We start from the raw sequence: 16468 nt of genomic DNA on the forward strand, positions 1-16468 counted from the left end.
ATATAGATTCTAAATGAATAGGTCACACACAGGAGCGACACTTATTTCTTCAGTTTGGTTGTTAAAATGTGTGGGAGGTTGATGTCGCTGTGACAGCAGAAATGTCTATGTGACAGCAGAAATGTCTCTGTGACAGCAGAAATGTCGCTGTCACAGCAGAAATGTCTATGTGACAGCAGAAACTGACTTGACTTCACCTTCTTGTTTCTGGTACAACGACAATAGAAAATGTTTGCATGACAAGCAAGTTCAACTTTCATGCCACTTATCAGTTGTCCGTTCTTTTTTAAATACTCTTTCAAGTCTTTAACTTTCATGGAGTCAAACGTACTTTCAGTTTCAGCGGACAGAGTCGCCATGTTGCCTTTCCGGAACGTTCCAGAGGTGAAAGGGCTGAACTTTTCGCTGACTTCCGGTTTTCTGACAAACATATCATGGATGAGGCAAGCAGAAGACACAATCCAGCTAGTGTGCCGACTACAAAACCTGAAAGAAACAAAAGAATGGGGGGAAAACCCTGAAAATCATCTATTCAACACAGCCATTTCACCCACTCTAGGAATACATTGTTGGGAATGGCCAGAGTGCAAAACTGATGCAGAAGTGAAGCTACTCATAGAAGAAAACAGTAGAGGACATCATCATATACACAGATGGCTCAGTCACCAAAGACCAATCCGGTTGGGGATTCACTGCGAAACAAAAAGGAAAAATAATTGAATTAGGGAAGAGAATGCTGCCTACAAAGTAACAAACTCCAGCCTAACAATGGAAGCTGAAGCTGTGACACATGCTCTCCAGTGGCTATCATCTATCCACATACCTGGAAACCAACATGCCATGATTCTAACAAACTCCATGAACCTCATACAGAAAATTGAAAGTGGAATGGGAAGCCCAGAGTGGCATTAGGCAATGTGCAACTTTCAGATTAAAAAACTTACATGGTCATACTGCCCAGGACATGCAGGTGTTAAGGGAAATGAGTGGGCTGACAGACTTGCTGGTAACGCAATAACAACAAGCGGCCTGCATCTAGGAAAATCGGAAATCCTCAGAAAAGTCAAAGAATACCAAAAAGAACAGGTACAAGGCCATCACACCATCGATCGCCTCAAAGAAATAAAGGTAGAGAGAGGGAGCGGCCGTAAGTCTAGCATGAAAGGTAGAGCACGATGCTTTGCAAATCAAACAAATATTGGCATCTTTTCCAAACCAACATTGCGCAAATTTCTTCAAAACGGAACAGAGTCTCTGTGGGCTTTTCCAAATACAATAGACTGAGCAACACGCTAGACATCAGATATCTTTTCCCACCCCTCTTGCGGCCAATCAGTGGCAGCCTCTGTGTGTGTGTGTGTGTGTGTGTGTGTGTGTGTGTGTGTGTGTGTGTGTGTGCGTGCGCGAGTGTGTAAGTGTACACATGTGTCAGGAGAGTTCTGTGCACGTGCGTGTATGTGTGTGTGTGTGTGTGTGTAGAGGATGAGGTATGTGTGTATGCATGTCTGGACTGTGGGAGCAATGGAATATTGGAACGTGCGGGTGTGCATATATATGTTTGTATATGTGTGTGTGTTTGTGGGGGGGATGTGGGCATATGTGTGTATGCTTGTATAAGTAAGTGTGCGTGTATGTGTGCCATGGAAGAGCGATACATAGCCTAGGAATGAGTGTGTGGAGTGGGGGTTAGAGGGGGTGGGGGGTTCAGTTGGTGTGTGTGTGTGTGTGTGTGTGTGTGTGTGTATCGGGGCTCGTGTACGTTTATGTGTATTTGTTTGTGCTTTCATATCTGTGAAACTGCATTTTTGTTGCATATGAGTGTTATGCATGTGTGTGTGTGTGTGTGTGTGTGTGTGTGTGTGTGTGTGTCTGAATGTGTGTCTGCATGTTTTACATTTATTTGCTTATCTATCATCACTATAGGAGGAGTTTGTATTATACTCCATGTTTGGTGTTACATATACTTACCATGTCAAACTGATGGGAGGCCGCGCCCGGGCTAGCTCTCAGCCAATCAAACGCCTCTAAAAGCTATAAGCGCTGAATCATTCCGTGGCCATTGAAGAAAATGCCCCATGAGAACCACGGCGGAGACGCGGGGACGGACGGGCGGGCATTCGAGTTTGACATGGTAAGTATATGTAACACCAAACATGGAGTATAATACAAACTCCTCCTTTTGGTGTCATATACTGTACCATGTCAAACTGATGCAGAATTTAAAGCAAATGGAGGAGGGCAACGCCTACTGGTTCGTATGTGGAGCCCTTGTAACTGAGACGGCAGTGTTAGCCGCGACAAAGGAAATCCCCTTGGAACCGTCAGCCCTGGTCATACGGAAATTCCTGAGGAAGAAGTTGATGAAGGGATTCTCAGACCGCCCGAAGGCTGCCTCCAAGACATGCTGCGTTGGCACTGAGTGCTGGAAAGCAGCCGAAGTAGCTATGGCCTGCACTTCGTGTGCTCTGGGATGAAGACAGCTGATATCCCTGTGTGCATGAGAGTAGGCTCTACGAATGACTTGGGAAACCCGGCGGGAAATGGTGCCTGCAGCGATGTCTTTCTTGTAATTCTCATTGAGGGAGATGAGCAGACGCCTCTGAGAAGAACGCCTATGGCGAGACCTATCCCAATAATATTTGAGACACCGAACAGGGCAGAGATGCCTCTCCTCATCATCTTGGGCAAGAATATCGGACAAAGGTCTGACCCTCAGAGAGGGGGAAGGAACCTCAGGGTCTTGGTTCTTAGCCAGAAACTCTGGAAGGAAACGAATAGTGATGGAACCATCTCTGTGGCAGGCCAGATCTTGTGGCATTCCACTAAGACCATGCAGCTCACTTCTACGACGGCCTGTGGCCAGCCACAGAAGGAAAGTGGTCTTGAGGGTGAGGATGTAAAAAGGAATAGTCCCCAATGGCTCGAAGGGCTGTTTTCGAATGAAATCCAGCACCAGGAACAAGTCCCAGAGGGGCACTCTTCTGGGGTCTCTAGCTTCCTTCAGAGGGGCCCCCTAGCCACCTCTCTGAGCAGGAAATCCGCTTCAAAGGCGGGACCACCAAGCTGTTTGAATTGTGGTACAGATGGCAGACCTGTACCCTCGCACAGAACTAGCAGACAGGATGAGAACCAAGGAGCAGTGAGCCAGAAAGTAGGCCAGCTGCATGCTCGTAGGGTTCGTAGGGGGTATGCCCTGAGCTGTACACCACCGCAACCATTTCTTCCAGCGAAAGTCATACAAAGTCTCCGTTCCCTGCCTCCTTGCTCTGGTGACTATGGGGAGGAGGTCAGAGGAGGTACCCCCCTGGGTCAGCGCAGCCGACACAGAGGCCGACCGAGGGGTCGAGGACTTCAATGGTGATGCTGACAGTTCCGACCGCACAGCAGCCATGCGTGCAGGTGGAGCAGTTGAGGATTGGAATGAGGAGTGTCTGAGCGAGGCTGCCTCAGCAGATGAGATTTGGTTTCAAGTTCCAGGGGTGGAAACATGTGTCAGGGACTGAAGGTCTGGAAACCAGGTCTGGGCTGGCCATTTCGGCGCAATGAGGATCAGCTGCGGGTGTTCCAATTTGTCTTTCCGTATCACCTTGGACAGAATTGGAAAGGGAGGCAACGCGGAGGCAATCAGACTGCTCCAGTCTAGAGAGAGAGCACCCACTGCCCACGCTTCTGGGTTGGCAACCGAAGAGACGTAAGTGGGAAGTCTCTTGTTGAACAAGGTCCACCATCGGTCAAAACCACTGTTCCCACACCCACTGAAGGCTGTCCTTGTCCAGGGTGCACTCTGTGTGTATGACACTCTTGGACCTGCTGAGAGCATCTGCCAAGATGTTGTCTTTTCCTGCTAAGTGTCTCGCTGAAAGTGCAATGCCCTTGCTGTGGCACCAACGGAGGAGAGCCTCAGTCCGCAGGGAGAGATCTGCTGAGTGCGCTCCCCCCCATTTGTTCACATAACATGCGACCGTCGTCTTGTCCGTGAACAAGCGGATGGTCTTGCCAGTGGGCTCCCCCATGAAGTGCAGGAGAGCCCTGCGAACTGCCTCCAGTTCCAGATCATTGATGTGGCATAGGCACTCCTCCGGGGACCAAGTCCCTGCTGCATGGAGTGAGTCCATGTGGGCTCCCCAGCCCAGGGAGGAGGCGTCTGTGAAGAGTGCCACCTGAAGAGTAGGTTGGGCTATGGGCACCCCCTGTGTCCGAAGGGGGGTGATTAACCACTCTGATGTCACCTCGAGGAACCACTTGCCCAGACATATCTGGGTATCCCATGGCTGAGTGCTCTGGGACCGGTGTAACCTCAGTGCCCTCTGGAGAGGGCGCTTGAGAACCCTGTCCAGGGGAATGAGAGGTGCCGTGGACTCCATCATGCCCAAGAGGGAAGAAAGTGTCTGTGCTGTATCTTGGGAGGAGCGGCGCAAGTGGCTGAGGAGGCCTGTCAGACGGTCCCAGTGATCTGGCGCCAGAGAGACTATCATGGACCGCATGTCGAATCTCATCCCTAAGAAGTCGAGGGACTGACTTGGGGACAGATCGCATATCTCCTGGTCCATGAGGAAGCCCAGTTGGGAGCAAAGGTCTAGAAGTCTGGCCGTATGACTCAGGCACAGGGCCTGCGACTGGGCCAGGATAAGCCAGTCGTCCAGGTACACACAGAGACAAATGGATTCCGAGCGGACGATGGACACCAATTCCCGCACCACCTTGGTAGACAGGAAAAGGGGCAAGGGACAGACCAAATGGGAGGGCCGGGAACTGGAACCCCTTGTCCCTCCACATGAACCTCAGGTACCGATGGGATGCCGAATGGATGAGGATATGAAAATAAGCCTCTTCCAGATCGATAGAGGTAGCCCAATCGCCTTGTTGGATGGTCTCCCGAATCTGTGCCTGTGTGTCCATCTTGAATTTGATTTTGGGGAGGAATTTGTTGAGGGGGGACAAGTCCAAAACTGGTCTCCACCCTCCCGAGACCTTTGGAATCACGAACAACCAGCTGTAAAAACCGGGGCCCGGGTCCGAGAGTTGAGATATAGCCCCATGAGGAGTGGGTGCGATATCTCTTTTTCTAGGACGCTCTCCTGCTCCGTCGAGCTGGGCACCTAAGGAGGAGGAGGAGTGGATTTTAGAGGAGGGCGGTCCTCCACCCAAGGCAGCATGTACCCCGACTCTAGCACCGACATAATCCCGTCGTTGAGTCCCAGAGCACACCACTGATGTACATGCCAGGACAAGTTTCCTACTTGGAGGGGCTGAACGACTGGTGGTGCTGAATCGGGGCCCAGTCATTGGGGGTGCTGCCTTCTGGCCTTGGGCATGGCCAGTCGGCTTGGATGGACATAAGGTGGTTTATTCCTCTGCCGCTGATTCTGCACACGCTGCTTTGACTTAGGCGGCGTGGTATATGGAGGGGCCCTGGTGGCCGGTCTCTTCAATGGCATAGAACCCTGGAGCCCCTGAGAGGTGTGGGGCAAATATGAGGCCACCTCCCTGTTTGTCTCTGCCCTGTGGCTGACAAAATGGGGCGGGTACTGGCCGAAGAGGGAGTGCTGCTGTGCTGGGATGGACCGCAGGGCAGCCCTCTCCTCCACAGGAATGTTAGAGAGGCTGAAAATGGCATCACGCCGCGCTAGCACAGTATTGAAGTGAAGGCTGGTAGCTGTGTCTGCAGCTGCCGTGAGACCAGATGCTACCCTATTGCCAAAAGCGTTTAACCTCTGGTTGATGAAGAGGCCAGGCGGGACAGAGGAAGGAGACCCCGTGTCCTGATTAACCGGACACTGTTCCCACAGCTCATTGGCCCTGTGGATGAACGCGTCGAAGGTGTACGCCGTGGAAACCTCGAGGAGGCAGCGGCGGGCCAATTTGTCCCACTCTGCTAACGTTTTAAAGGATAGGGTAGCTGAAGTGGGGAAGGTGGTGCGCTGTGAGACCAACATCCTGTCCTGTGCGGAGGGCTCTGCTTCGCTGTAGGCAGGGTGGTCCTGTGTGTACCAGGACCACACCCCTCCCTTGGAGGAATCTTTAAGGAACTTTCCCGGGGAAAAGGCGCCCGGGGCAGAGAGGGACTCCCTGCCTGGAGGAGGGATGGAAGCAGCACCCCTGACAGTGCGGGCTGGCTTATTAAGCCATACCTGCACCATTTCTGGCACTCTGAGTCGCCTTGTGGTTCTGGAGGTAGAGTCACATGGCGTAAGGAGGGTCAAGGGTAACAAAGTAGCCTGAGGGACTGACTCGGCATACGTGACCCTATTGGGGAGGGTCAGTACGAGCTCGGCAAAGTCCGAGTTTGGTTCAGGCTGGTTCCTAGGGAGGCACGGGCTCAATCTGTCCCCCCCTGGGATGTGGGCGAAGAGTGCTCATCTGCTTGTTCAGCCTCATCCGAAGACAGGGGCTCCCACTCTTGTTTGCAGTCCATCCCCTGCTGGGTGCCATCCCAAGTGGATGTACCCACTGGGGCGTCCTGTGAGCTGTGGTCAGCCCAGCGGGATGAGCTGGGATGATCCCGAGCCGGGACCATGGCCGCCACTGTTATGTCCTTGACACCTGAAGCGGGTGGGGAGCGTGTGGACCGTAGGTCCAACCATGCTTGGGATGGTGGGTGCCACACCTTTTCAGAGAGGGCGTCCCTGGATGCAAGAGGGACCCACGAGTGCTGTGAGGGGACAAACACCCACTCATCTCACTGTAGGACCGAGGGCTGGGCAGGTGGGAACCGCAGGCTCCCCTGGGCCGAGTACGGCCCCTCAGCAGCCGTCAGTCCTGACAAGGAGGCCGTTGTGACCGTGGAGGTCACCTGTGGGTTGACAGAGGCCTGATTTGTGGACAGAGTGGCAATATTGGTCGAGGAGCTCGACCTGACCGACAAGCAGTCGATCCCACTTGTCAGGGCTGTGTGTGTCACCCTGTGAGATGTGCTGGGTTGGGTCCGGTGGGGAGCGGACAAGGGGCTGGCCCTTGGTGCTCCCGGCAACCCAGCGTGCACCATAGGTGCGCCCCAGTACGGGTAGAATGGGGGTAACCACCCGTGGGCACCAGCCATACTGTGACCCGAACCCCAAGGAGGCCGTTGTGACCATGGAGGTCACCTGTGGGTTGACAGAGGCCTGATTTGTGGACCCGAACCCCAATGGTCACTGGCGCGTTGACCTCCATGAAGGGAAAAAACCTGGCCAAGTCGGAGGGAGGTCATGTCCGACTTGGGTGTCAGTCCCGCCCGAAGACGAGCGGGCTGACTGCCCGGAACCGCCTGACACGCGCGGGACTCCCCCAGCAGGGGAGACCAGCCGGATAGCGGGAAGACCTGCAGAGCAGGTTGCCACGCGCCCCGAATCCCCTCCCGTGGGGAGACTGGGGTGGCTTGGCCCGGGGTGGGCAAAGTAGAGATCCCCCCCGGAACCAAATTTTTCCTCCCCCCCCAAAAGGAGGTGGGGGAGGGGGGTCGACAGAGAAGGGAGGAGGGGGAACAACAATGGGGCACGTGAGGGCCGTCTCCGAGTGGGGACCCGGGTAATGGCCGGGCGCGGCCTCCCATCAGTTTGACATGGTACAGTATATGACACCAAATGTCTTTTTATTTTATTTTCATTTATTGTTATTATTATTATTATTATCTTTTTTTTCTTCTTTTTTTTCTCAAGGCCTGACTAAGCGTGTTGGGTTGTGCTGCTGGCCAGGCATCTGCTTGGCAGACGTGGTGTAGCGTATATGGATTTGTGCAAACGCAGTGACATCTCCTTGAGCTACCGATACTGATACTAACGAACAAAACTCGACCAGGAAGTGTGTGCCAAACTATCCAGCAGAACCTGACACGCCTCAATGAGACATAAATCTTCGATTATTTTGAAGATTCTGACAAAGATACTATCTTCACATCACTTTAGCTAAATATGACAAAACATGAACTTCACTTTAAAAGTGTTTGACAGTGCACGAAAGCAATGCTAAGGCTTAACGAAAGAAAAAGCTCACTCGTCGAGAGGGCTGCAATGCCAATGAATTTACTTCCTGTTTGCAACTGAACATGCACAATAATAAAACCTTCTTGACAAATATCTTATGCTTCAGGAACAAGCTGTTGGTTTTTGTGTGCAGCAATGGTTAGACGAGCAAGTTAATTTTCGAATCTATCCACCAGATATCAATACATACCGGTTTGTGGTGTCCACCCCAAGTATGGCACACAAACAAATGGAATGGAGGTTGTTAAGTCTCTTCTTCTGCGAACTTCCGTCTTCATCTCATGGGGAGCGGAAATTACGTCAAGGGCGGTAATTATGATTTACTTTGGTTTCAATCACTGAGATAATAATTATAGGCCCTGATAAGTGTACTTCAAAGGTTTCTACGCACATCAAAATTTTCCCCATCTTTAGTTCAAACAGCAGCAGCAACAACTATTCTATCATTACTATTGTTGGCATGATACTATTATATTATTACGTAGTAATGATAATAATAATATTATCACTATTATTAGAACAGAATCAGTAGAATGTCTTTATTACCAAGTGTACCAGGGTCACAAGGAATACTGGGGGATAGTACATAACAAGGTACGAATATAAATCGAAAATCATACACAAACACAGATACAGTAGAAAACAGGATACATACAAGTGCATATCAAAATTAAAACTTGTGCATACTCACACATGCATGCAGCACTACCCCCCCCCCCCCTCTCTCTCTCTCTCTCTCTCTCTCACACATTTGAACAGAAGTCGCATATTACATGTGGATGGGGCTGATGACTAGATGTTCGGGTACATGGTTGTTTGATTGCACAATTCTGTTTATCATACTGGATTTGTTCGGGAAACAGGGCATTTACTGCTTTGGGGGAAAAGCTGCTGGTGAAGCGATTGGTTTTTGTCCTTATACTTCTGTACTGTCGACCAGAGGGGAGCATCTCGAAAATCCCCAAAGCTGGATGTGATTCGTCCTGGTTGCTCGATTTTACTTTTTGAGTAGCAGCTTATAATATATGTCTTCTAAAGAGGTAGATCAGCCCCGGCAACTTTGGTGGCAGTTTTCACGATTCTGTTAAGGGCTGCAACTTCTGCCTTGGAAATATTTCCGTACCAAACAGTAATAGCAAACGTTCGCACACTTTCAATGACTGCTCGGAAGAAATCAACTATGATTTCTGTTTTTCTAAGTCCGAACGTTTTGAGGCGCCGAAGAAAATACAGGCGCTGTTGTGCTTTCTTAAGTTCGCTGATGATCTCTACTTGTTTGTCTTTAATGACAAGTGGTAAGGGGTCAGATCTGTTCAGTGAAATCTAAAATTAATTCTTTTGTTTTTGATACGTTGAGTTCTAATTTGTTTTTATCACACCAGCTGACAAGTTCCAGTACTTCTTCCGGCCTATATTTTGACTCATCACTCTTCGTAATCAGCCCTTCTAGAGTAGTATCGTCGGCAAACTTGACCATGGTGTTGCATTCATTTTGAGTTGCACAGTCATGTGTGAATGTATTATCACTAAGTTATTATTATTGTTGTTGTTGTTGTTGTAAAGTACATACACAAGATAGAGCACAACCCATAGATCCGGCGTTAAACTCCACTCATGTGATGAAAAGAGTTCATCAGTCTACGGTCGGCAGGTTCCATCATGTCTCTGCTTTCATTTTATGGTTTCTTCTCAGAGGTGACCCACACAGCTGACATAACACCTGTGGAACAGCCAGATACCACGTAACTCTGCATGTTGATAGCATTCAGGTGACCCACACAGCTGACATAACACCTGTGGAACAGCCAGATACCACGTAACTCTGCATGTTGACAGCATTCAGGTGACCCACACAGCTGACATAACACCTGTGGAACAGCCAGATACCACGTAACTCTGCATGTTGATAGCATTCAGGTGACCCACACAGCTGACATAACACCTGTGGAACAGCCAGATACCACGTAACTCTGCATGTTGATAGCATTCAGGTGACCCACACAGCTGACATAACACCTGTGGAACAGCCAGATACCACGTAACTGTGCATGTTGACAGCATTCAGGTGACCCACACAGCTGACATAACACCTGTGGAACAGCCAGATACCAGGTAACTCTGCATGTTGACAGCATTCAGGTGACCCACACAGCTGACATAACACCTGTGGAACAGCCAGATACCACGTAACTCTGCATGTTGACAGCATTCAGGTGACCCACACAGCTGACATAACACCTGTGGAACAGCCAGATACCAGGTAACTCTGCATGTTGACAGCATTCAGGTGATCCACACAGCTGACATAACACCTGTGGAAGAGCCAGATACCAGGTAACTGTGCATGTTGACAGCATTCAGGTGACCCACACAGCTGACATAACACCTGTGGAACAGCCAGATACCAGGTAACTGCATGTTGATAGCATTCAGGTGACCCACACAGCTGACTGAAAACACCTGTGGAACAGCCAGACACCAGGTAACTCTGCATGTTGATAACATTCAGGTGACCCACACAGCTGACATAACACCTGTGGAACAGCCAGATACCACGTAACTCTGCATGTTGATAGCATTCAGGTGACCCACACAGCTGACATAACACCTGTGGAACAGCCAGATACCAGGTAACTCTGCATGTTGATAGCATTCAGGTGACCCACACAGCTGACATAACACCTGTGGAACAGCCAGATACCAGGTAACTGCATGTTGACAGCATTCAGGTGATCCACACAGCTGACATAACACCTGTGGAACAGCCAGATACCACGTAACTCTGCATGTTGACAGCATTCAGGTGACCCACACAGCTGACTGAAAACACCTGTGGAACAGCCAGATACCACGTAACTGTGCATGTTGACAGCATTCAGGTGACCCACACAGCTGACATAACACCTGTGGAACAGCCAGATACCAGGTAACTGTGCATGTTGACAGCATTCAGGTGACCCACACAGCTGACATAACACCTGTGGAACAGCCAGATACCACGTAACTGTGCATGTTGACAGCATTCAGGTGACCCACACAGCTGACATAACACCTGTGGAACAGCCAGATACCAGGTAACTCTGCATGTTGATAGCATTCAGGTGACCCACACAGCTGACTGAAAACACCTGTGCAACAGCCAGATACCAGGTACCTGTGCATGTTGACAGCATTCAGGTGACCCACACAGCTGACATAACACCTGTGGAACAGCCAGATACCAGGTAACTCTGCATGTTGATAGCATTCAGGTGACCAACACAGCTGACATAACACCTGTGGAACAGCCAGATACCAGGTAACTGCATGTTGATAGCATTCAGGTGACCCACACAGCTGACATAACACCTGTGGAACAGCCAGATACCACGTAACTCTGCATGTTGATAGCATTCAGGTGACCCACACAGCTGACATAACACCTGTGGAACAGCCAGATACCAGGTAACTGTGCATGTTGATAACATTCAGGTGACCCACACAGCTGACATAACACCTGTGGAACAGCCAGATACCACGTAACTGTGCATGTTGACAGCATTCAGGTGACCCACACAGCTGACATAACACCTGTGGAACAGCCAGATACCAGGTAACTCTGCATGTTGACAGCATTCAGGTGACCCACAGCTGACATAACACCTGTGGAACAGCCAGATACCAGGTAACTGCATGTTGATAGCATTCAGGTGACCCACACAGCTGACTGATAACACCTGTGGAACAGCCAGATACCAGGTAACTGTGCATGTTGATAGCATTCAGGTGACCCACACAGCTGACATAACACCTGTGGAACAGCCAGATACCAGGTAACTGCATGTTGATAGCATTCAGGTGACCCACACAGCTGACTGATAACACCTGTGGAACAGCCAGATACCACGTAACACCTGTGGAACAGCCAGATACCAGGTAACTGCATGTTGATAGCATTCAGGTGTGCACGATGTTGTGGTGCCAATCGCTGTCCATTGTGGTCTGACCAGCTGTCTCGGGACTTGTATGTATGCACTTGTACTTGTATGTACGGCTATGTACTTGTACTTATATGTACGGCTATGCACTTGTGTGTACTTGTACTTGTATGTACGGCTATGTACTTGTATGTACGGCTATGTACTTGAATGTACTGCTATGTGTTTGTCCTTGTATGCACGGCTATGTACTTGTATGTACGGCTATGTGTTTGTCCTTGTATGCACGGCTATGTACTTGAATGTACTGCTATGTGTTTGTCCTTGTATGTACGGCTATGTACTTGAATGTACGGCTATGTGTTTGTCCTTGTATGTACGGCTATGTACTTGTATGTACGGCTATGTACTTGAATGTACTGCTGTGTGTTTGTCCTTGTATGTACGGCTATGTACTTGTATGTACGGCTATGTACTTGTACTTGTATGTACAGCTATGTACTTCGAAATGTACAGACATTTCCAACAACAAAGGCAGTGTGTGTGTGTGTGTGTGTGTGTCTGTCTGTCTGTCTGTCTGTCTGTCTCGGTGTGTGCACATTCTCATTCCTCTCAACCAATTTCCCCAAGTTCACACACACACACACACACACACACACACACACACACACACACAAGGTGCAGTAGTTCAGTCAGCTGGGTCATGGAGGCAGTACAGGCACGGCACAGAACCAGAGTTCAGGGACCGTGCACACAGCCTGACCGCCGCCAGTGACTGGCCGCCACGAGGACCGCTCAACGTACTGTCCAGCACAGCCCCACTGGCTGGCACTGACCGTTGTTGACCACCCGAGGTCTGTTTCCCGGCCAGGCCTGTGTGACTGACCGTAGAGCGAGTCGGCAGTGCGTTCGCTAGTGTGTTGGCCAGGTCTACAGATAGTGTTTGTGTGTTGGTATGTCTGCAGCCATGGATGTGAGAGCCAGTGACCAGATTCTTCGGTTAATTCGTCCCACAAGCCGGGGAAGGTGAGTTGTGTGGAGTGGTGTTCAAGTGTGAACTCAGAACTCAGAACTCAGAACTCATTTAATTGTCGTAAAACCATCATAGGAATTATGGACACTATAAACTAAACACAACAAGCAAACAAAAAGTAAAAGCAATAAGTTGTGAGCACATGCAGGATATTCCATAAGACATAGCTATGGACTGCGAACTTTAAAGCATTCATATATGTATTTTGCCAGTTCTGGTTGGAAATAATTTTGTGGCAACAGAGAACTCGGCCTTTGGATTATTGTGTTGCCAGTGCCATCTGGCCAATGATTCGAAGACTGGGAATTGACTGTCACAAGTAGGCGAGACCTCAAGTTAGAGTACACACTACACTTGTCCAGAAAATGCAGTTCATCCTCTATAACTCCACATGATTTACATAGCCGGTCTTTCCTAGTTACGTTGTAGTGACGTCCACGCTCAATTTCAAGTTCATGTGCACTTATTCGCAATCGACATAGTGCTCCTCTGTGTTTAGTATTTTTGCAGCTGATCAGGTAAGGTTGTAATGTATAAGTATTTGCAAATTTGCAATAAAAGGAGAGCCTTGAAATGGTCTCGTTCTTTCTGCTGTTCCAATATTGAACATATTTATCCTGTAGTTTATTCAAGACTGAATATTTTAGTCGCTTAATGCTGAGTGTGCCTTGGTTCTCCCACACGTGGGAGAATCCAATTGAAACCAGTATCTTTTTGATAAAATTAAGCCAAGGAACTTTTTCCAATGAATCCATCGATAACATATCATCATATGCTTGCCTCAAATAGCTATCTTCTTTTGATTCTATGATGTGTACCCAAAATGAGATGACCTGACACACTGCGGTCAGAGAAATGGGGTATCTGCCCAGTTCTGCCAGGACTGGTAACTTAATTGATCTTTTGTGTACGCCCATTAAGCTCCTACAGAAGTTGACATGTACATTTTCTGATGGGCATTTTGCGGAGAGAAAGGCATCAAATTGGTTGAACAGCATAGAGGGCGTGGAGAAGTTTGTCGCAGTTTGATTGAATGGAAACCACACCTCAGCGCCGTAACTGAGAATTGGGGTGACTAAAATGTCAAACAGTTGCGTCATTACATCAATTTTTACTTCTTTCCCTCGCACACTGCGTTTCAGAGCATGCGCTGCTTTATGTCCTTGTTTGGCTAAGTGGTCTTCAGCAAGGTGAAAATTTCCACTCTTATGAAAAATAACTCCCAAGTATTTATATCTATCCGTCGTTTCGATGCAGTTATCGCCACATGAAAAGAGCACTGGTATTTTGGGGTCGTTTTTTGTGAAAATTACGACTTTTGTTTTGTCCCTGTTGATTTTAAGCCCCCATTGCAGACAGTATTCATGTAGTTGGTCTAGTTTGTTTTGTAGTCCGACTTTTGTTGTCGAGAGCATCACAATGTCATCCGCATATAACAGATAAGGGATCTGAGTCTTGGTTGTTTCATTGATGTATGGTGAGGTGTCATCGTGTATATATTCTCTTATGTCATTAATGAAAATATTGAATAGCGTGGGGCTAATAACATTTCCCTGAAGCACTCCTTTTTTAACTGCGATAGAATCTGTCAACCCGTCGTTTGATTTACCACATACAGTTGAATTTTGGTACATCTCTTTTATAATGTGGAAACATTTTCCATTTATCCCAATTTTGTTTAGTTTCAAAAGAAGTGCATCATGCCATATATTGTCAAATGCTTTATTAAAATCAACAAAACAGCTGTAGAGACGCCCATTTCTTTTATTTAAGGTGTTGTCAATTATCTTTTTCAGGATGAATATGTGATCAGTGGTTCTAGAATGCCTTCTGAAACCAGCCTGCTCTTTTATTAGTAACTCGTTTTGTTCTAGGTATGTTTCAATTCTTCTGTTGATAACTTGACAGAACAGTTTCCCAAAGGTGCTGTTGAGTGTTATACCCCGATAATTGTTAGGATTGGTTGGGTCTCCACTTTTAAAGATAGGAACATTTATTCCGTCTTTCCACTGACTGGGATAAATACCAGTCTGAAATATGGCATTGAATAACTTGCATACAGTAGCACTGATGCTGGACATGCTTGCTTTGAGCATTTCGCTTGTAATTCCGTCTTTACCGGGGGCTTTATTGGTCTTGAGACTCTTTACGGCTCGCATTATTTCAGTCATCGTAAAAGGATTGTCCAGGACAAACACTGGCATAGTCTGTTTTATTCTATCAAGTTCTTTTTGTACGTGTTCTTTCCTAGCTTTATCAACGGGTACTTCACTACTTATCAAGTTTTCTAAATGATTAATCCATTTACCTGCAGATAATGTGTGTCTCTGCGGTTGAGTAGAACTATCTGCATTTTTTAGTTCAGATAGTATTTTCCAAACTTTTTGGGGGTCGTGCTCCATTGCTGTGTTTAAACTTCTCACAAGTTCATTTCTGTACGTCTTTTTTGTTTTCTCTATGGTCTTCTTGTATGCTTTCAGGCAAGAAAAGTATTTATTTTGAATGTTTCTGTTAAAAGGATTTCTGTTCAATGCATTCAGTAAAGATCGCACCTCTTTCCTTTGAATGAAACAGTCATGTGTGAACCACTTTTTAGACGGCTTCTTTTTCCGTTTCGTGCATCTAATCTTATGTTTGATCGATAAATCGGCCGCTGCAATAATAGTGTTTGTGAGATTTGACACAGAGTTTTCAATTTCTTCTTTGGCAGTATGTACGTTTCGGAAGTTAACTTTTTCGAGTCCTTCGTTAATAGAGATTATCTTATTTGAAACTGACAAAGTCTTAAGTGCTGATGCTAACTTTTCGGCAGAGCCCTCCTCCCAAAAGAAAGAACGGTTGTATTTTGAGTCTCTTAAAGTGGGACATTCCTTTCTACTGACAGAACTAACAGGGGGTGAACTCTTTCTTGTGACTGGTAGATGAATGAACAATTCGATAGGACAGTGATCTGAAAACATGGTAAGATTTTTGACCTTGCATTTCATCACCTTTCGCATAAGGTCCTGGGAACACGTAAAGTAATCTACGACACTTTTCCCTGTTGGCGAAAAGCATGTGGGGTTACCATGTAAGTCACCAAGAGTTCTCCCATTTAAAATATACATATTATTTTCCATACATAGTTTAACAAACCTTCTTCCATATTTCTGTACTACTTTATCTGACGAACTTCTTTTGTGCACATAATCACATGTGTAGTTAAATGGGATATCATACATATTGTTCTCACCGTCCATCTGGATAAAATCATCTAGCAAACCAGTTCGTGCATTGAAGTCACCACACAAAATGACATTACCTTTTGTGGTAAACAGTTCTACATCCTTATCTAGTTGTTCCCATATGTCCCGTGTGTGGTCACGTCCAAAGGAGGAGAATTCAGGTGGTATGTATACACAGCCAACATAAGTGTCTTGATCTGTATTAAAACTTTTTATCAGCATCCACACAATGTCACTACTGCTCTGTGGCAGGAACTTAATACCTGGTCTTAAATATTCTTTCACAAATACAGATATTCCACCAGAGGCTTTCTGTGCCTTTGCTCGCTTTGT

This window comes from Babylonia areolata, chromosome 10 (assembly GCF_041734735.1).
Source record: "Babylonia areolata isolate BAREFJ2019XMU chromosome 10, ASM4173473v1, whole genome shotgun sequence".
Classification (NCBI taxonomy): Eukaryota; Metazoa; Mollusca; class Gastropoda; order Neogastropoda; family Buccinidae; genus Babylonia; species Babylonia areolata.